General features: G+C 41.0%; 1 protein-coding gene across 1 annotated transcript in view; it reads right to left on the bottom strand.

The window, feature by feature from the left end:
- GABBR2 (gamma-aminobutyric acid type B receptor subunit 2) overlaps positions 1-22,314 on the bottom strand; it is a 491,662-nt gene that overhangs the window by 307,816 nt on the left and 161,532 nt on the right. The window lies entirely within an intron of this gene.

The following is a 22,314-nucleotide window of genomic DNA, read 5'->3' as shown; positions in this document are numbered from 1 at the left end:
TGTTTGCAAATGGGGAAAATTAGCTTATTGAGCACCAGAGAGATTAGCTTAATTTTCCCAGGCTTGTGCACTGTGGCTTGTACAAGTATTTTATTAATGATCGCTAGAAATTTAAATCTGCCCCTGCTGCTGCAAAACTGGTCTTGACGGAGAGTTTTTTTATACATGGCAGAAATCACCTGTAATGTACCTTTTCTAGAAAGCCAAATTATGCTGATAAATCAACATCGCTAAACAGGATATAAAGCGCTGATTTGATCGATCGGTGATATCATTTATTGTCATCATAACTAAAGATTGCACATCGCGTATGCTTAGATAGGAAGCAATAGTTCCTGTGAAAAAGGAAAATGCAACTAATTCTTTCCAAAAAGGAGGCAATATGTCAGAAAGCTCCATAGAAAATATAATGGTACAACGTTGCACATATAGAATCTTGTCGCAGGAAAATAATGAGGATGAAACTCAGGAAGATGATAATCTGCAGCAACGTATACTCGTGACACCAAACACCATTCCTTTGTGTGCCTTGCCAGGAACCCTAAAGCTTTGACAAGCCTGTGCCAACAATAATAATACTTGAGTGTGGGCATGTGATGACTTGATGGTCCCAGGAGCTAGAAGAACCAGAATGGAAACTAATGATTAATGAAGAGTTAAAAGATTTGCCTGCCGCAACTCTTGAGACAGCATTAGATGATGTCATGTAATGAGTGAAACAATATATTCTTAACCCAAAGACAGAGCATAGATTGAAGCGTAATGAGGAAATTGCATTTTTAATTGAACAGTAATTGACGTTTTGCAATAAATTTTAAAAGATGCAAAATATAAAGATTTCAGTTAAATGTTAATTCACTATTTAAAGATTAACGATAACCTTACTATACAAGCCAACTTGCGCAGACGTGAAGTCAAACTACCACTGAACTTGATCTTACCACTAGTGAAGTTATGAATAGATTTAAATATAATAACAGTACTTGGAATAGGAAAATAGTGATATATTATCAAGAAGAATATTAAAGAGAACCTTAAGAAATACAAGATAGCACGTAAAGTAAAAAAGTGATATATTAGACTGCTCCTTCCCACCGCAATACAAGAAATGTATCATGTAATTAACTTTGATGGATGATTTAGAGAAAAGGTATATGGAAATGACATTGCAAAGATGGTCGCAAACACCTATATATTTGGAAAATATTTCAACATAAGAAGATAAGTGCAGCAATTTCATTGATGGAGACACCGCATAGATCTTCAAAGTGGGTGAAAGCAGCACACAGTAATAAAGATCAAGAAACAAAGATAACGTTTCTTGACAATTTGCTTGCACAGCTGCTGGTGATGAGTGTCTACGTACAGACAGTAAAGGAGCTGCTTCTGAACCAGACCTAGGAATCAAAGAGCCAGTCTTCCCTACCAGCTATACTCGAATTCTGATCCCCAAATAGCACAGGTGACGCACTAACATAATTTGAAAGAAGAAAGAAGGAGGACTAAAGAAGAAAACATTAACAAGAAATTACGCTTTTCCAGCAGTGGTAAATCATCTGCATTTTCACCTGTCATAAGTACTCTTGAATATTTACTTGAATGAAAGCTCTGGAGACTCCATCATACTTACGCTCAGAAGATTTTATGGGATTGGACAAACTTCAGTGCTGTAACAAATAAAACTAACGAACATTAAAAAAATGCTCTGTATGGGCTTTCATTATGACAGTTGCAAGGGCAAAATAAAAGTCTGGGAGAATATCTATGATGGCTCACTAGCTGGTAAATGGGCAGGATGCCTCATCCAAATGGGAACATAAAAATACACATTGTATTAAACACACTGGACAAGAATGGATCTATGGACGAACATCCCTTTCATCATCCGTAACACATTACCCATCTGATTAGAGCTAGTGTTCCTTTTAAAATCAGACGTTTTGCCAAATACTCCTGCCCAATATCATCTGCCATTACCTTCATTAATTCTATGTCTGAAATTGCTTCCACTGACTGCCTTTTGGCACCTGGGAGTTTCCAGAAAAAGCACTTCCAGCTGGTCTCAAGGTTGGAAGGCACCCGCCTCCACGCTGATGGTATTTCAGTGAATTAATCCAATCACAATAAGATTGATATTCAGCTGCATGCTGCTCTGGAGACATTTCAGGAAGCAATTCTGGCTACTGAATGAATCAATATTTTTGAGGATAGAAACTGGTTTAGATAAAATAAAATCCATATGAGAAGTACTTCAGCTGAAAGATGTGTGCCTATAGGTTAACGGGAAAGGAGCGCTCAGTCCTGTTTGCTTCTCGCTTGGGTAGCCTGACCAACTCCCAACACAACTCGGTGGGAACTGCAGACGTCTGAATGCAAGGAGTCAGACCAGATGATACAGTTCGGTCTTTTGGTGTTAAAATTTTCTACTCCCATCAAGTCTCTGGGTTATGTTGAAGAACAGTGATTGAACTGATCCTCAGCTGAGGGGTATGGGTTTTTTTTTGTTTTCAAGTAATGGAGAGGATAAACAGCAACTGAAAATTGTAGCAGTTCTGCTGAAAAAAAAAAATGAAGAAAACAATTTACACGTTAGCATTACGGCTTCACCTGCCTCTCGGGCTGGAAGATTGATTAAAACTTCCAGCCACCTGTTCACACCAGCCAGAGTCTATGTTTAAGAACTTTGCAGAAAAAACTAAGTTACAGGAATTCCTAGAACAACACTTCAGGTGAACAGAAAATAGAAGAGTTACCATGTTCAGAGCAGAATGAAGTTACAGATCAAATCATAGAATTGCCTAGGTTGAAAGGGACCTTTAAGATCATCGAGTCCAATCATCAACCAAACACTGCCAAAACCACCACAAAACCACGTCCCTAAGCACCACGTCTACCTGTCTTTTAAATATCTCCAGGGATGACGATTCCACCACTTCCCTGGGCAGTCTCTTCCAATGTTTCACAACCCTTTCAGTGAAGAAATTTTTCCTAATATCCAATCTAAACCTCCCCTGCCGTAACTTGAGGCCATTTCCTCTTGTCCTATTGCATGTTACTTGCGAGAAGAGACTAACCCCAAAGTCCAAATAACGGGATCCATTGTAAGTTCTAAGAAATACTCCCTAACAAACCTAATATAGAATCATAGAATGGTTTGGGTTGGAAGGGACCTTAGAGATCATCTAGTTCCAACCCCGCTGCCATGGGCAGGGACACCTCCCACTAGACCAGGCTGCTCAAAGCCCCATCCAGCCTGGCCTTGAACACTTCCAGGGATGGGGCATCGACAACTTCCCTGGACAACCTGTTCCTATTCACCTTACTTCTGAGACATGCCAAGGAGGTATATCATGGAGTTATTGAGAGTGTCCTTCAATTCAATGGTTAGCAGTGCAACCAGTAAAGTTGATGGAGACTTTGTGATTTATAGTTTCAGTCAGTAACCAGCTGAACATGAGGCAGAATCATGTCAAATGGATTACCCCATAAAAAGTCAAAATTCACCAAATCACAGAATTATAGGGTTGGAAGGGACCTCTGGAGATCATCTAGTCCAATCCCCCTGCCAGAGCAGGGTCACCTAGAGCAGGTTGCACAGGAAGGCGTCCAGGCGGGTTTGGAATGTCTCCAGAGTTGGAGACTCCACCACCTCTCTGGGCAGCCTGTTCCAGTGCTCTGCCACCCTCAAAGTAAAGAAGTTCCTCCTCATGTTTAAGTGGAATTTCCTATGTTCAAGTTTGTGCCTGTTACCTCTTGTCCTGTCCCCGGGCACCACGGAAAAGAGCCTGGCCCCATCCTCCTGACACCCGCCCTTTAAGTATTTATAAGCATTGATAAGATCCCCCCTCATATGTCCCTTTTCCAGACTGAAGAGACACAAATCCCTCAGCCTTTCTTCATAAGAGAGGTGTTCCTGTCCCCTAATCATCTTGGTAGCCCTTTGCTGTACCCTCTCCAGCAGTTCCCTGTCCCTCTTGAACCGGGGAGCCCAGAACTGGACACAGTACTCCAGGTGCGGCCTCACCAAGGCAGAGTAGATTCAGCATCAGGCTTGATTCTTTCGCTATTAATGGCAAATAAACAACTACTATCCCCTTTTCATTGCATATTTCTTCTGACCATTCATTTGAAAAGGTCTGCCACAGTTTGAAGCAGATCTTGGAAAGAAAATAGAAAAGGTATTTAGGGAATAAATCTGGCAATCATTAATTGCTTTTTCTGCTCTCCACAAAATATTTTAAGATCTACATTAAGCACAAATCATTTACACCTAACATAGGTGTTCTGCCTACTACTAGAGGCTGACCAGAGCATTGACATTAAATGGCAGATCTACAGAAGTTGCTGCAAAATTTGTTTTCATTTCCAAACAGAATAAAAGACAAAATCCTTTGAGCATTTTCGTAAATGGAACTGCATTGCAAAAGAGGGCTGTGTATCTTTGTCACACTCAGTTGCTTAGCATTTGGCTACTGGCCTGGATTATACCAGAATTCAGCTTCAAATCCTTTCTCTGCTTCAGTCACAGCATTATTGTTTATCCCAAATCAAGCAGAGTCTCCTACACTCATACTTTGCTACGCGGCTTGCTTGTCTCTTGTCTATAACAGATTATCCTCAAAATATAGTGAAAAGCAACAACTTTGTAAAATATTTCACCTGTGATAAAACCGGCTGTATTGCCATAATTCATTGAAAAAAAATAAATAAATTATTTCCAGACCTATTCACAACAGCGTGTTCCTGGCTGCCTGCCCCAAACTATTATCATTCTATTAGTATTGTTTGTTTGTCAGACTTCATCCAGCTAACACATGTTAAAGCTACAGATGTTCTGTCTACATTTGGATTTTAAATAAGATATCTGTTTTATTATTTTTTCCCCCCCTCTAAATGATGAAAAGGAGGGAAAAACTTCCCCAGTACAAAGACACCTTAATTGTGCAGTACGGGTATGTCTTGTTCTTGTGAGCAAACGAACCCTGCACTCTATTGGAAACGGGAAGGGCCGCTGGGGAGATTTAAGATGAGAACTCCCCCGTTGCTCTGTGGAGTGGATACCCTAACACAGTCCCAATTCTGTCCTTTCCACCTTTCGTTTCTTTTACTGGAAATACAGCATCTGAAGAAATGAAGCACACCATGTTAGCTCACTATTTACTGAAATACTCACAAAACCACTTCTTGCACTGCCCGAAGTCATGAATTAGTGGTCTGTTTATTTTTTCATTCTCTAGTTTCAAACCTAAGCAAGAAATCCCAGATTTTTCAAGCCAAAACAAGTGAAATTCTCACTATGCCATGTAGCGATACATAAAGAAGCTGTTTACTCTATATGGAGCAGCACAGCTCTGAGACGCCTTATCAGGTCCTGGGAGTAATACTTCGGCGCTAATTCTGCACTCTGCCTGAGCTAATTTGCCTTTTCTTTCAGGTCCGTAACTTTTCTGATATCTCAGCGTTGCGTGCTGCAGTCACACCCCACCAGAAGTGTTTAGAGAGTAGTCTGACATCAGTTGCTTGGAACTGCTCCTTCTCTAATAACGGATAAAGAGGGGTTATGCTACAGAAATCAAGAGCTTGCTGGAGGGGAGGCGATGAAATAAAAACTGATAAAAAAATCAGGGAACTTCCTTTGCCAACAGACGTTGTCAGCAAAATAAGTACTGCCTGCCCAGCAGCAAGGGCAACTGGGGTTACATTGCCACTAAAAACCTTCAGCAGAAATGCCAATCACAATTATGATTATAATATATTTGGCATTAAAATGTCAAATATGTTGTTGATCCTTCTCTAAGAAATAACCAAGATCATATACTTTATGGTTTTCTTTAGCTGCAGTCAATACAGATTTTAACCAGATGCTCTAAACAGAAAGCTACATGTACAAAACCTTTTAGTAACGTACGCAACTAGGAAATGTTCATGCAGATCTATTCAGACAATGTGAATCACAAAATTATTTGTCAACTTAAAGCTGTATTCTGTTGTTTCTAATCTGTGAGCGGCTGTAAAAAAATCTTATGAGGCATTGTAATCTACTTTTATAAAATAAAAAATGGCAAACCGTCATGGTCTGAATACAGTTACAAAACAAAAATCCTGGCTCGAGTGTCACTGAGGAAGTGGAAGAAAGCACAAGCGTTTCCTCCTGGTGGAACTGGCGCCTCCAGGACATCAGCTAATTGTTGCCTGAGTAACCCTCAATGTGTTTTTTTTCAATACTTTTGCCTTGCAGGTCACTTCAGCAGTTACAATTAATTTAATAAGTGTTTCTTTATGTCTGCATTTGGTTTTAAGTACAGTACTTGCCCCTGGTCTTAGAGTGCACGCTGGGTAGAAAGCATTAACGTTATCTACACCACTTAGTATTACGCACACTTCAATAAGATCTCTCAACCATTTTTTGTTAGTTGCTGCCATCATCCTAGTTCCTGCAGGCTGAAAGCTGAATGTTTTCTCTAGACCTCGTTATCTTTTTTGTCACTTACTCCATAAAACCGTTCACTACAATCCCATCTATTCCTGGATATAGTCCTTTATCAATTTGCTCTTTTTACAGTATTTTCCATAACTTAAATCAGCCCAGGTGAGATAAAAACTGAACTACATCATTCCACATCCGTATGTAGTAATAAACCCAATGTAGCCTTAATTTTTCACATACAAGGAATATCTTTGTGCTTGATCTTTGTCACAGAGCCAGGAAACTGCTTAAGAATATAGTTTAATTTTAAATATTTCAAGAGTTATATTGATTTGAGAGAAGGAACTCATATATGAAAACTCAGTACATGCATATTAGAATTTGGTAGTGCTTATTAGTTTTGGAAGGCTGGTTTAAATATCATCTTTCCTAATTCAATCTCATGTAATTCATTATTTATTACTCACATCTCATGTGCAGTGATTAAGTTGTAATTTTTAAAGTCACTTGCCTCTTCTCAACCCTCTCATTTGTGATCCAATGATTTTTGAATTGCCATTTATTTTTATACAACATTTCTGACCAAATTGTTGTCATATTTGCGCTTTCTTTTTTTTTTTTTTTTCTTTTTTTTTGAAACCATATATCTTATGGCTTTGTCTACGTAGTCTTAACAGTTTACTGACTTTGGCTTCTGTTATTTTGGGTACTGCTGAGTTCTTTTGGTCTTTTTCAAATACTGCTCTTGGACATATTCCTGCCAAGTGTGAACACATCTACTACTTTTACGGCCTCTACATAGGACAAACTCATGATGGGACAAACTCATGATGGGACAAACAGCAGGGCAAATGGAAATCATCTTTGACAAAGGTGACCAGTGCAATTCCAGAGCAGAAAACATAAACCATTAATATTCCAGAAAACATAAACCATTAATATTCAGCCACAGATTTCAGAAATTAAATTTGTGATCTGGATGGCTTTTCCTGAGGAATTACACGTTACCACATGCTAACACACATTCACGATGAATTCTGAAGTTCTTTCTGCAGTTAAAATAATGTCTGCTTTACCAAGAATATATATCAAGTGATGCACTAGCAACCTATATTAATGTACTGTGCATCTGGGTGAAAACCAAAATAAGATTAACTATATTTACTGCCTTTTTTACAAGTAGGTTATTCAGAAATTCTCTGAAGTTAAATAGTTAAAGTTGTTAAATGAGCAGCAAATGAGTTCGGGTGGTTTTTTTTTTTTTACCCTTACACTTACCAACTAAAGAGAATTATGTCTTTGACAGTTGAGACTCCCGGTATATTTGATCACTTATGCAGTAACATAGGAGAGGGTAAACCCCAAATCACTCTGTTTAAGCAACAGTAAAAATGAACGTACTTTTCCTAATATATGTATGCTAACTTTGCAGCATGTTCACAGAAATTCCTAGAAATTAATAGGGCGTTCTTTTCTTTTTTTGCTTCTTCTTTTCTTAATTTGATTATAAAATTCATTCAGCCTACTCTCCCCAAGTTACTGGAATTGCCAGGTTCCATTTCTACCACAGTAATAGTCTATTTATTCTCGAGCTTCCTGGGCTCCTGATTTTCCCCTTGTAGAGAGATTCAGATTACTCTGAACAGAAAAGCATCTCCAGAGTACAGATAACGAGTGACCAGAAGAAGGCCAGCTTGAATACAATGTCTTGACCCATTCCAAAACAAGGCTCTAAAGATAGAAAACAGGGAGGAAGCTGTCAGGAAATAAGCAACAGCACAAGAACTGGATAAGAGACCCTGAGATAGATGGACAAACGACAAGAGAGAACAGAAGAGGTGCTGTTCGGGGCACAGAAAGACACACTGCAGGGAAAAAAGAAAAAAAAAAAAAAAAGACATGAACAGACCAAAACAAAACATGGACAGACACTGTGGACAGATGCAGTGAACAGGCGAATTCTTGGCCTGATTTGAAACCTGCTGAAAGCCCGGCTTTGTGAGTACTTGGGCTGATACATGCAAACACAGGCATCTAAACAGCTGCACGATGACATGGCCACGCGTTCAACTTTGAAGACCTTCAAAGGAACTTCAGAAGGTCTCCAGCCACTGAAAAACTTGGGTCACTTGGACCTCAGAGAAGAGTAAGGAGAGGATAGCATATGCTTTCTAAGACTTTCCTTAAGTCTAGATGAGGAATTTTACCTCCCAGTATATTTACAGCAGTGTCAAGCTTCAAGTTTGATGTGATTTATATTGGTACATGATAACTTCTATTGACTTGCCTGGGATAAACCTTAAGGTGAGATGAATCACTCCCTAGAAGCATCTGCTTCTCACTGCTGTAGGCACTAATGGGAGACTACAGTGACTGTATCAGATGCAGTCACCTACTCTGCTCTTGGTCGAAATGAATGCCATACAAATGATCAGATGTATATAGATATTTTAGCATGTGAAGAAGTGGTGAGGCACCCAGAAGACACCAGCTTCTTAACCCCTGAGGACTTTTAGGTATTTAATTTCTTTAAATGTAAAACTGATGGTGCCTTAATTCTTTGAAAATCATATTAAAAGATAAATACAGCTGTCAGAAAATGTTCAGGCAGATCCATATCTTCACTGTCTGGAAAAATTCTCACTATAGTGCTAAAGTTTAAGGTAACTGAGTTTTCACTGTAATTTCTCTCAATCTAAAAAAATACTTGGAGATTCAGGTCAGGTGTCTCAAAACAGTCTTAACCCTGTCACCATAGCATAATACTTCCACTTCTACATAAACAGCCCAAAGCAACTTACCGGGCAGCTGTTTACTTTGTTGAATAAGAGTTGCCATTTGATGTAGTGATTTTTCGTAGTGTCATCGAGCAAGTTAGACATCATCCCCATGTAACACCCCTCTATGACCAGCAAGCTCATTTACCTTAAACCTCAGGCAACAGCCAAACAATACAATGCCCGTATACTTGTGTCTGCTCCTTTTAAGTTTTTGTACGTATATTCACACTGCTAAGGCTGCAGGCAGACCTGTGGCACATACAAGCCCAACCAAAGTTTGCTGCTGAGACTAAATCAAAGACAACGGACTACGATTTTAACCCGCCCCTTCCTACACTAAGCTGCACGGCTTTGCAGCAGCAGTGTGCCAAAATGGAGGGAAAGAGGATACTGGACAGATACTACAGCCAAACCCAACCCTTTTTCGATTTGGAGAGTTAGGCACAATTAGACCCTTATGACAGCCAGCTAACGATGGAAGAGAGACAGATGGGCAGGAGGCTTTCTCACTGCTCTTTGCACAAAATGGTGCTCCATAGATATGAATTTTCCCTGGATATGGTAGGGGCCTCAAGCAAAAAAGCAAAACAGAGTAAAATGTCAAAAACATATGGTCTCGAAATGTTTTGAATAAGTGGATCCTGAGGGGAAAAAAAAAAGAAAAAGATATATATGGAAGTATTAGAAGTATTAGACTCTCCTGCCCTATGTTGGCTGTAAAATATGTTGATGGTGTCAGGATGTCATTCAAATTGTAGTTGTTTCAAGTCCTTTTGTGTTAAAGTGATGTCTACTTTCAAGTTATTGATCAAATAATGGCCCCATTGCTGATGGAAAGGCTTTTTTCTGAATTCACATAAAGCATGTAATAATTCAGAAATTTTGATGCTATTACTTATTGATGTTATTGAGAACTCATAAGCTACACATAAAGATCAATATACATAATTTTCCTATGTTGACAGCCTCTCTCTCTCACTGCCAGTAAAACCACGCATTTATTCAAGCTCTGAGCCTGCAGGACTCCACTCAGTGTGGTGGCTGGAAAGGAGCTGGTCGGGAGGCAGCAGGGGAGGGCAATGACTCCAAAAGGAATATTACAGCTTCCAGGTGTTTGTGCGTTTCTGGGTGTTTGTTTTGGGAAGGTACAGCACTGTTTCACAACAGCTTTCAAAGAATGAGAGGCCACTACAATTTATGGGGGGTGAGGCTGTGAATAGACATTCACCCCCATATTTCTTCCTGCCTCTTGTTTTCTCATGCTATACCTGACATTTTCCTCTTTCTTGAGACCCACAACACAAAGGCACAAACCAGCCATCCTTCTCTGCCCGGCGTAACCTCAACTCGTCTCCTCTTGAGCTGCTCAGAAGAGGCAAGAATCGGAAGCTGTTCCCGGAGAAGCTGGGGTAGAAAGGTAAGGCTAGAACAAGCATCCCAACAACTTGAAGGGCTGGAGGAAAGCGGTGCCTGCCCCAGCTGATCTGCCCCTCACTTCCCTCCCGTAGTGATCCCTCTCCCCAGCCCCTGCCCCACAGCTGCCAAAGACCACCGGTCAGGGAAGGAGCAGATACCAGAGGGCAGCCTGCCCCGTGTGCTGGCACAGAGGCCAGGCAGGTAGCCCCCACGGCACCTCTGCCCGTGGGGCAGCTTCCACCCAAACCGAGCGCTAGCAGCAACAGCACAGCACACACTGCTGCTGTTGAGCGCAACTGGGATTCATAGCTACAGCCTGCTGCGAGCGCGCAAGCTATGCCTGGTTTTGATTCACGGAAATGAAGTTGTTTGTAATGCCAAACATTGTCCTCTTTCTTATAAAACAGAAGTACTAAAAAAAATTCCTACGGATTTTATACAATATAAGATATATTGTATACACATATTCGTACACATATAAGATCTCCCCTGAGCCTTCTCCAGGCTAAGTGATTCTAACTCTCTCAGGCTCTCCTTATATGACAGATGCTCCAAACTCTTCATCATTACAGTGGCCCTTTGGTAGACTTGCTCCAGTACGTCCGTGCCTCTCCTGTTCTGGGAAGCCCAGACCTGTACACACCACTCCAGATGTGCTCCAGCCAAGGGTGAGCAGTGGAGAAGACTCACCCACCTCCCTTGACCTAGTGGTAACGCTCTGCCAAGCACAACCTGGGTGCTGCTGGCCACCGATGCCGGAAGGGCACGTTGCTGGCTCACGTTCCACTTGGTGTCCACCAAGAGCCCCAGGGCCTTTACTTCAAAGCTGCTTTTCAGGCAAACACCCCCCAGGCTGTACTGGTGGATACTTGTGGTTTCTTCCTCCCCAAGGGCAGGACTTGGCATTTCCCTTTGCTCTGGGTCAGGAGATTCCTGCTGGCCAAGATCTCTGGCCTGTCCACATGCCACTAAATGCCAGCACAACCATCTGGTGTATCAATCAATCCTCCTATTTTCGTCATACCTGCAAATCTGCTGAGGGTGTGCCCTGCCCCATCATCCAAGTCACTAATGAAGATGTTAAGCAAGCAGTATTGGCCCCAGTATCAACCCCTGCAGTCTAAATACTTAATAATATATTTTAAAATGCCATCATGCATACTTGAATTCCATGCTTGTTATCTTCTGAAAATATTTTTGACAAAAATAAATAAAACCAGTGAAATAAAACAGTCATAAAGATGACTTTTAAAAACCACTAAAGTGCAGTTGCGAGTTAAAGCTTTAAAGCAGAATAACATGTATGGCATATCCCTCTATTTTGCTCTTTGCCAACAAATTGATAGCAGAGCAAACACATTATTCCATACGAATGATGCCCCCTAGCCCTATTATTCATACACAATTATACAGCAAATATCTTCACTAAACCCAAATTAACAGTGTTCAACCTCAATCCTTTGTATTGTTTCTGTATGCGCAGTTAGTGTGCAGTATTTCAGGCTCAGGTAGCCAGCTTACTGACTTAGTATTTAAATGGCTGTCATTGAAAAAACAGTGTTATTTGAGTCACATAATTCCAATATATGATTTCAGATTTCACACACGCAAATTCTCAAATCCCACAACTGCAGCTATCGCATTGCTTCTGCAGTCAGGAACTGCCATCCATCTAAGAACTGCAGATAAGAGAGTAGCTTTAGATTTCACCTAAGATAATCATCCATAAATTTGTTATCACTTCACTCCTCTTCATGAAGCCTGAGAGCTGACAGACTGGGGAGATGAATGGGAATAATCCACACAACGTTCACATTTATTCATTCAAATTTATTCGATCAGGTTGTTCACGCAGGACCTCACCTATGCTGAGGTCCACCATGCCCCATGCTCTGATTCAAAAAAAGCTTAAGACCATACCAGGGGGATGGCCACAGCAGGTCAAAGCAAAGATATACACCGCTGTTTCCTTCACCTCTGCGCCTGCCCTTTGCTAGACATCTGCTCTCAGCCACTGCTAGAGACGTTCCCGAAGGAAACTCCCAACCTCCAGAAATTTGCGGCTTACATTTCTTTGGATCTTCCTGATGTCTTTGCATTTAATATTCCTCATGCTTTTTTTTTTCCTCCCATGAATTGATCTAGTTCATCTACTTTTGAAGTTGTAATTTTTGGCCTGCATAATAATCCACAGCAAAGAGATCCACAGCTTAACCATACTTTACTTGAGGAACCGTCTTTTCTGCTTTGTTCTGAACCTGTTTCTTCCACGTTTCATTTTATACTCCGTAGTTCTTGCTTAGAAAAGAGAGTGAATAAACTACCAACTTGGTAAAAGTTCACAAGAACTCATGATCAACACCATTTTAATCCCAGAACAGGTAGGAGAACTGCCTACCTGAGCAATACGGTGTGCTCATTATCATACTAAACAAATCTGTAGTTAATGAAAAAGTTAGGATTTTGAAATCTGAGTACTGTTGCTTAGCGGTCCAAGGACTAGTAAACACAATTTTGGCAGAGACAGCAAAAATATTCCTTCTACTAACAAAAAAGTTGATGCTCACGAGTAAATCCTGGGTTTTGGCCTGCTACAATCCTACATTAATCAGTAATTTTGTGTATCCCATTGGCAATGCTACAGATGTTATGATCACTTGCATGCTTTAGAACTTAACTGCTGTATAGCAACATGGCATATTAAATACAGTAGGACAACTGGCCTATGCACTGACTTTTTACAGACATGCAGACTGACATCTTTAAAGGATTATATTTTATTACTAAGTCTTCCTATACTCACTGCAGCTCCCTAAACAGACAACAAGCAGAGGGTGGAAACTACTGGCACAATGCTGCAACTTTGGCAATTCTTAGTTGGAAGCTAAATCTCTAATCCTCAGGCTACTTCAATTATACTGAGATAGGAAATAACATGGAACTGCTCCCAGGATAAGAATTTTACAAGTGGTTCCACAAAAGCCCGTCCCCATTTCCCTGTCAATAAATAGAGAGTATGGCCACACTGAGAATCCAGCCCCCTTTCTTGAAAATGCGAGGACAGCTGTAAATTACAAACCCCAAATTTAATATTTTCACGTGATGGAGCTTATCAGCTGATTTGCCAGCAAAAATAACTAGATGGACATTCTAAAATTCCTCAAGGTTTTATCTTAGTAATTAGATTTCACCAGAGCCAATCGAAGGTGGACAGAAGAGAAGATGCTGCGAATCCTGTGTTTCAGGGTTTGCGGCTGTTACGCACATTGCTAGGAAGTCAGCAACGCTTGCAGCCGTCGGGAGTCCTGCGGTTCAGGGTTCCTGGGTGTTACAAGCTCCGTCAGGCAGCCGGCAACGCTTCGAGTTGACGTTAATCACCTACTTCAGGGTTCACAGCTGTTACAAGCAGTACCAGCAACCTGGCAGTGCTAGTAACCATTTATTTCACTTAGCAACAAATGCTGGCATATGGGGGTTGCTTATAATTTCTAAGGAGCTTTTTTGCCAACGCTATTAGCTTCCACAGTCAGCTGGGGCTACAGTAATGGGAGACTTAAGACATTTTAAGAACATTTCTAACAGTGGTGCCTAACAACAAAGAGTACCTTTGGCTATAGTAACCGCGCATATAAACATTGCTAATATGTTGGCAACTTTCCTAATAATAACCAAGTGCCTGATACTACCTACAGCTGTGGAAGCATTAGTCAGTGCTTCAAAACACTGCTGCTATGTCAACAACATGTATAGAGTTTAACAAGTAATTCTTACAATACCAGGAGATATTCTGCCAGAGCTCTGCGTCGCAGCTAAGTCCCTCAGCAGGGTATATTAGCTCAGGCGCAGCACTGTGCTAATAAAGTCACAGGGATTTTGAGCAATGTGGAAATACTGAAAGCTACACCGCCGAGAACACAGGATGCCGAGAACGCAGGATGCCGAGCACGCAGGAAGAGGCTCCGCTTCTGAATGCCCAAAAAAGCGTTTAACACAGCCGAGAGTCTGAGTAGAACATTTTAATTCAGACGTCACTGTCATATTCGTGAAGATGTCTGTAGATATTTAAAAAAAAAAAATCTGAATTAAAAATAAAAAGGAAAATGCTCCATGCCTTATAAATGAATTGTGGATTTCCTCCGTCATGTCTTAATAAAGAAATGTTCACGGAAATCAGAGTGAAATAATTCTCAAAATCAACATAATATAAAATCTATATTGTAATTCCACCCCTGAATCCTGTAATATAGAAGTGTATTTTAACTTTATTCTACTACACAGAGCAGGAAAAAACCTGCCAAATCCTACCTTAAGTTTCACCATATCTGTAAATTCCACAGGAGAGTTTTTGTATTTTTATTATTTTTTTTTTATTGGCAGAAGACAGACTCCTCTCAAAATTAAACAATACCGGTGAAATGATTTGTTTCGACTTTTCTTAATAGAGAAAGTGTATTACCTTTCATTTCCTCATTTCATTTTGAACACATTTAAATATTTCCTTCTACAATTCTTTCATTCAACTTGGTTTGTATTTTATATACTACACATCTAAATATGTGATATTGACATTAATCCTTTGAGATGCATTAAGGTATCTTATAAAAATCATGTCTAAAGGTAATTTTGATTTTTAAAATTTTGGACAGATGTTGAAGCACACAATTTTACTGCATAACTGACTCTGTTTTCAAGTTTCTTTCTTTTTCACTGCTGGCTCCTTCATAAACATAAAGGGCAAATCACGCTAAACCAGTCAGATCATGTTTTTTGATAGAAAAGAAACTTTGTACCTGAAGGAGAAACAAGTGAAGCCACACATGTTGTTTTTAACAAGGCTTTTGACACTGTCACTTGCTATTTTCTAAGCACGCTAACAACTGCCCTAAGCAGGGTGAAATACTATTCAGTTGGTATAGAACTAGCTAGAAAACTACAAGAGAAAATTAGTTACAAAAATTTCACAGGATGTCATATGGTCTACTCCAGTTTCATACAGTCTATTCCTGTTCTGATATATTAAGGGACCACATGATGAAATAACGTGTAAGCTATTACAGTCACAGATACCAGACCAGAGGGGATCAAAGGGGATATAAAAATGCTGTTATAGAATTCAGAACGATGGCAAATGAGAGAAACACTCTGGGAAAAACAGGATGAAAATCATTAGAAGAAATGAATTACCTGTATACATTTAGGAACAATGAAACCCACCAAATTTAAAAAAAAAAAAAAAAGGCTAAGAGATCTGAGCATATAATTCACAAGGTTGAATGTGAATCGCCATGGCGTTCTGCAGGGAAAAGGGCATGCTGTTGTGTATGAACAGGAGTGTTACCTGCACTCCAGTGGGAGTGGAGTTTGTCATCTACTGCTGATATATGTCAATACAGCAGCTGCGCCTAAGAACATATTGTTGTTATGAGTACCGAAAGGGGGAGAGGTCAACTATTTCTTTTGTGCTTCTTTCCAGAGTTTACGCACAAAATCAACCCAAAAGCTCCAAGTGATACAACTACTGACTAAAAAAGCAACCATCTTCAGTCGGTGGCATATAGTATAATCTGGCTGCTGCAATGTAAAACTAGACCTTGATCATGAAATCCCATTTCAGCAATTGCAGGATACCACGTAGTAAGAAGAATCTGGAGAACACGTGCTCCAGTAACCCAAACCCAGAAAATATTCCCAACACACTTTATTAAACTGAAAACTTGTTGTAAACCCCCTATAGAGACAGCAATGATGTGCCACAAAACGAGAGCACCGAAAGATGAGGAACACTGCCAACGTCCTTGACCTACATAGAAACTGGGAATTTATTCTGTGAGACTCCTAATGACCTTTGTTAGAGTTGCTGAATCCAGAGTTGCTGAATCCAGCAGCCCAACAGAGGCGAGGCTGCCCCAAGGTCTAGCCAGTAGCTATAGGGTATACACACATATGCTTATACACACATATGCGTATACACACGCACACAAACACATGGCCAGCCACACAGATGAAGACGGACAGAAAACGCAGCACTAGCAAAAACACAGACAGCACCAGCGGCCTCATCCTGTTTCCCTTGCTGGCTGATCAGGATGAAAGTGTTTTAGTGGAAAATATATATATACGTAGAGACAACATGGATCCCTCCAGTAGCTGAGCTTAGACAGTCTGCCCAGCAGCTGTCCCTGGACACCCAGGTCTCTCCAGCTGCTGGCACACTGGACCCACCCTGAGACCCACAGCCCCACTCCAGCTGCTGGTGCTCCAGCACACAGAGGCACACTACAAGTCTCACCAGTCACCAGCCTTAGACCCTACCCAGTAAATTTCCCTTGGATCCTCTGGTCTCCAGATGCCTCAGGCACCGCAAATGCCAAAGGGTCTCTCAGCCAACCCCCAGGCCCCACGGTGTCTTCTGTAGCTGTTTTTGGTTCCCTGGTCCCTCCAGCAGACAGCTCTCAGACCCTCTCGTCTTTCCGCTATTTGGCCCAGACTTCTGGCTGCTTATCCACGCTCACTGGCTAGTCCTGCTTGATGTTTGCTAGTGGTAACACACTACATACATATCCACACTTGCTCCAGTGTCTGACACTGCAGATACACGGGCCCTGTGAGTCACGGGCCCCACTCCGTTTGCTGGCACTTAGACCTCCTTATGCACACATATGCACAGAATAGAGAGCCCTCAGACAGAATAGCTAGAAATGGAGTTTAATGAGAAGACAGGATAGGCTTCAGCAATAAGGCACAGGTCATGGTCAGACCAGCGTACTGACCAGCTCAACTGGCCTCTTTTAACTCCTTTGCCCTCTATTTTTCCATGCTTGGTCCTCCCCAGTTCACCTTGATCCCTCTCTCCCTTTCCCTGCTTGTGCTTCTTCCTCTAAACATCCCATAACAAGCCTTGCACAATCCCAAGACACTCTTCCGCCACATCCCATAATGATTCCCACACTCTATAGGGCAGTAACCTCTCTCTTTTCAAAGGTGGTCCCAAGACCCTCTCCCGTTGACTGCTCTTGATGGGTCTCACACCTGGACAACAGGGCCCATCACCCTCCTGTGGCAGACCTGCAAGTAGTTGGCTCAAGGCACTCTGTCTGTCTGATAAGCATCTGGAGTTCCTCCACCTGCCATTGTCCCTCTGCTCCTTCCTCTTGTGCTCGTGGAGGCAAGCCTTTTATCTCCTACCATAACAACCTGAAGAGGTTGGCTATGTCTCGCATGGCAGGAGAGGAGAGGAAAGGGAGGGAGCCACTGCTAGCCTGAGGTGGCAGACACGCCATCCCGATCCCAACCAAAGCAGCCACCTGCACTCGTGAGCAGGACACACCAAGTGAAAAAACCGCCTACTAACAGGAATACCAGCATGCCTTGCTCTACCCTCTGCCTCTTTCTATAGCCAGTTTCCAATGTGAAAAGTAGAAAAAAAAAAAAAAGTCAATTGTCAATTTATTATCTTAGAGGTTGAAATCCTTCCTGGTCCTTGGGGGTGCTTAGCAGAAAGCCTTAAGTAATATGGTTATATTCATACAATAATTTTCAAAATCACCACAACCAGCAATGACTCATCCTAAACCTAACTGTTTCACCCCAACCTCTCTACAGTTTCTCACACTTTCCCTATAAAAACACAGTAACACAGTCTATGTGCAGCCATTAAATATCCCCTATGTTTTGCCCCCCCATCTGATGTAGGCTGTTCCAGAGTTTCACTCTTTGGATGTTTGAAAACTTTTTAAAAAAACTGCTAATCTAAATACTTGATGACCACTGCACATGCATTTGCACTTTTAACAGAAAGAATTCTTCTTCCTCCTTGATAACTAGCCTCAAAGCTAGTTGGAAAATATTAATGTACTCTCTCATCATCATTTCATGCCATCATCATCATGACATATTTAATCTCTTCCCCAAAGATACATCTTTCATTCTCTTATTCACCTCTTTTGGGCCGTTCCAGTTTAAATTCTGTGAACAACTTGGCCAGATTTTTGCAGAACATTCTAATGATTTAATGAGGTATTACCAAAGTCTTCTACTATGTTCCCTGCTCCTGTCAAGAACCCTTTGCCATGACAAAACTGAATTACTTGTTGCATACGTACCATACCGGTGGTCTACAGTCATAAGTGGCTCAAGCCCCAGGTCTGCAGCAGAAATTTTTGTTATTAGTTTAAAAATGCATGATTTTGCACAATGGATCCTTCCTCATAATGTCTATTGCTCCTTTAACAAAAATGCATGTCTTTCCTCTGAAATTCAGCAAGAAAGTTCTCTTCAGTAACCCAAAACGTGACAGCTTTGACAAGAGGATATGTAACTTCCCCCAAACTGTTGAACAGACAACACACGGATGGTTTAGGGGGTCTTTGTGAGAAGGTGATAGAAATGGGATTCAAATCCTTCAGGAGGAGGAGGACAGTAAAACTGCATATGGCATGCTTATGATTCCCAACAGTTTTAAAGGAGACGTGTGTCTGCATGAGCAGAGGGGAGGAGGAATAACAGGAAAAGCTGAGGTATGTTGGACAAACTTACTAATATGCATTGCTGTTGTGAAGGATGTTTAATTTCTTGGGATGGCCTAAGTAATGTTCTATTTTGTGGGAGATTCTGATTTACCCATTTTTGTTATTTATTACAGGGCATAAATACAGCAATGGATTGGTGTGCCCTTTTATCTCATATTTAACTTTTATAAGGAAATTTACAGAATATTTAGCTTTGTTATATGCACTTAATTGTGGTGCTAGGTAGGATCCATTGATTTTACCTGATAAAAAAAAAATAGTTATTTTCTCCCTCAGTTTCGTTGAAAGAGTGAGATTTTACAGAAATACTGAAAATTTTTACTTTTGGAGGTTTTCGGGGTTTTTTTTTACATCTTTTTATTTTACTTTCTATGTCTTTCTAATTTGAGCGCTAATGATTTCCTTCAGCCGTATAATCATGAGCAGTAGTCAGTGAAGACAACAGAAGGTACAACAGAGACAAAGATGAATAATTTTTGATACTAATTAATTACAAATGACCAATTAGAGGATCCATTAATTTCATTTTGTGGCACCAAATCAAAAGGCCCGTGTGTAAAACGAGAAGAGCGCTACTTGCAGGGGCAGGAAAAGAACCAGGCCATTAGGGTATAATCTGTTAGCTTTCACAGGCACAAGTCCTAGCAAGGATAAAGAGAAATCTGTCTAGCATTCAGTGGCAAGATCTGTCCCAAATTTGCCTAATTGCTTCGTAAGTGCTATTGAGACAGGAAATGTAGCTGCGACTGCAGTTGTAAAATGAAAGGAAGAGAAAGAAGATGGTTATTGAATCTATTTTTAAGTATGAAAAATGCACTCACGTAGTACAATGATGCCGACATTCAGACATACCAGAATGGAAACATGAATAGCACAGTAAAAGAACTGGCTTGTGTTACATTTCAACCACCCTAGACCTACACATTATAAAAACACAACGGCTGAACAGCTTATAAGGTTTCAAGGTTAGTAGAAGTATGCCACAGACAGTATTTCATGTGTAAAATAAGCTTCTGAGAATTTTTATTACACGACAGTTTAAGAACCAGAGGGCTACTGTCCTCCGAGTTCCCATAACTTAAAGGCTGCCAATACTGAGGTCCCTTTAACTGGAGAAACAATTGCCCATACTGATAGCGGCCCTTCTAAACAAAAAGCGTGCATCATAACTTTTATTTTTGGTCCTATTATATAGTGATAGAAATTTTTAAAAAGTACTCCTTCAAGAGCCAGGTAGCCTCAGAAGAGACAACAGATCTTGTTTCGTTACAACAGGAGCAAAATCACGGTACGGTACACCAGGGTCTGGCGTACCCGTTGTATATGGGTAGTCCTGAAACGTCAAGCTACGATGACAGAAGAGACCGATGAACTTTATCACAGAGCTAATCCCCCCCACCCTGGGATGGATGGGTGGGGACATGCCACTGATGCATTGTAAAGCCACTGAAGCGTTTCCAACTACAAGTCAGAAAGGCTATTAAACAAAGAGGAACGGCCTACTGAAGACAGGTCACAATCTCCACGTGGCCATAGCAAAATGCTTCTTCCAAGTGGCTTACCTGGGATGAATCTTGACTGGCATTGAAAAAACAGGTATTTATTGTTAACATAAGTATTATCTAAAAGAAGCCATTTTAGCAGTTAACCTATTACAATTTGTCTACCACTGCTGATGGAGATAAGCAGACGAAAATCAAATCCTTAATAGTTTTTACAATACTACCAACATCAAGCATCAAAAAACCCCACTTGTTCCCTTCCTCAATTAAAAAAAGACTAAAAAGAAATTACAGTGGCGTTCTCTTATTTTTCCCCTCTGTTCTATGAGGTTCATCTAATAGAGTTCAAGCTTGACCTACTTATTTTGGGTGGTGGGGGGTGGAATTTAATCTTGTGGCGAGTATGGAGATTCATGAGTAACAACAACAATGCAGGAATTGAGGCGTAAAGTAAAACACCAAATATCACAAGTGTGGCAACTGAATCTCGAGGGCTGACAGCTCTGTTCAGTCCATGCCTCCAGGGCCAGTGGCAGCTGACAAGCTGGGGCTGAAAATGAGGGAGTTTGTGTACTAATGAGGATCTGATGATATGTACCCACTGACTAGCTTGTGGGTGATGACTCAACTAAGTTTGTTAATCGCTTACTAAGAATAAGGCCCTAATTAACAAGTTAGTGTGAATGTGGATTTATGGCTTTCCAGCAGTCACCAAATTACAAACCTAATGTCTATGTTTGAATAAAAAAAACTATCTTTAAAAAAGCATGTTTGGTTTTTTTTCCCCTTGGCTAAATAATGAAATTCCATTGCAAGTTAACCCTTATTTTCCTAAATCACTTACCTAGATTTCAGAGAGGTATCTTAAACTTAAAAAAACATCCTTCCACGGATGGTTATCCTATTTGTGAGCTCACCAAGCCAGCAGGTTGAATCCTGCAGGGCTGGCAGACGAAAGAGTCTGCTTTCCTCACACCTCCCCCAAGCCATGCCTCCATCGGTAGCTGTTTCACATTCAACCGTAAGTTATTGTCATTTCAAAGCACTTCTAGCAGTCCTCAAGACTCTGATGGGCTAGCTGGAAATCATAGCAAAGCAGGAAACCCTCAATCAGGAACCATTCACCACTTCTTGTTTGCAGCGTCCTCAGAAGTGTTACCATGAGTTGGGACAGCCAGCAATAACAGACATGGATGCCTTCAGATGAGCAGTTCCTAATCCTGTTGTGCAGGTATGTGGTGCAGAACACGTATATAGCCTTTGGCTTTCAGTAGACAGCACATGAGAAGAGTCAGGCGCCTCAGAGTATTCATTTGTGTAATCGTTGGTAGTCCTAGGGAAACGGCAAGCAGGAAAGCAGGTATGAAGCCCTGCCTTTCTGCCAAGATCATGTCTATCCTCTGTGTAAAGGCCTAGCAACCTGGATTTCTAGGGTGTATGACTCTCTGTAATTCCAGGTGTTCGCATCTTCCTCTCCCACCATCCAGTATATCACTGGCATTACAAGACCACAGCTACACCAAGGAAGGGCACACTACTTGCACCACGCAGCAAAAGGTCATCCATCACAAGCCCTGCAAGGCATTTATACATCCCTGTCTTGGCCCAATCTCCTCTTCTTCTTACATCTTGGAATAAATTGCGAAAGCCCCTGCATTTCA

This window comes from Chroicocephalus ridibundus, chromosome 2 (genome assembly GCF_963924245.1).
Source record: "Chroicocephalus ridibundus chromosome 2, bChrRid1.1, whole genome shotgun sequence".
Taxonomy (NCBI): Eukaryota; Metazoa; Chordata; class Aves; order Charadriiformes; family Laridae; genus Chroicocephalus; species Chroicocephalus ridibundus.
The sequence above is the reverse complement of the archived record's forward strand: the minus strand, read 5'-3'. Positions and strand labels throughout refer to the sequence as shown.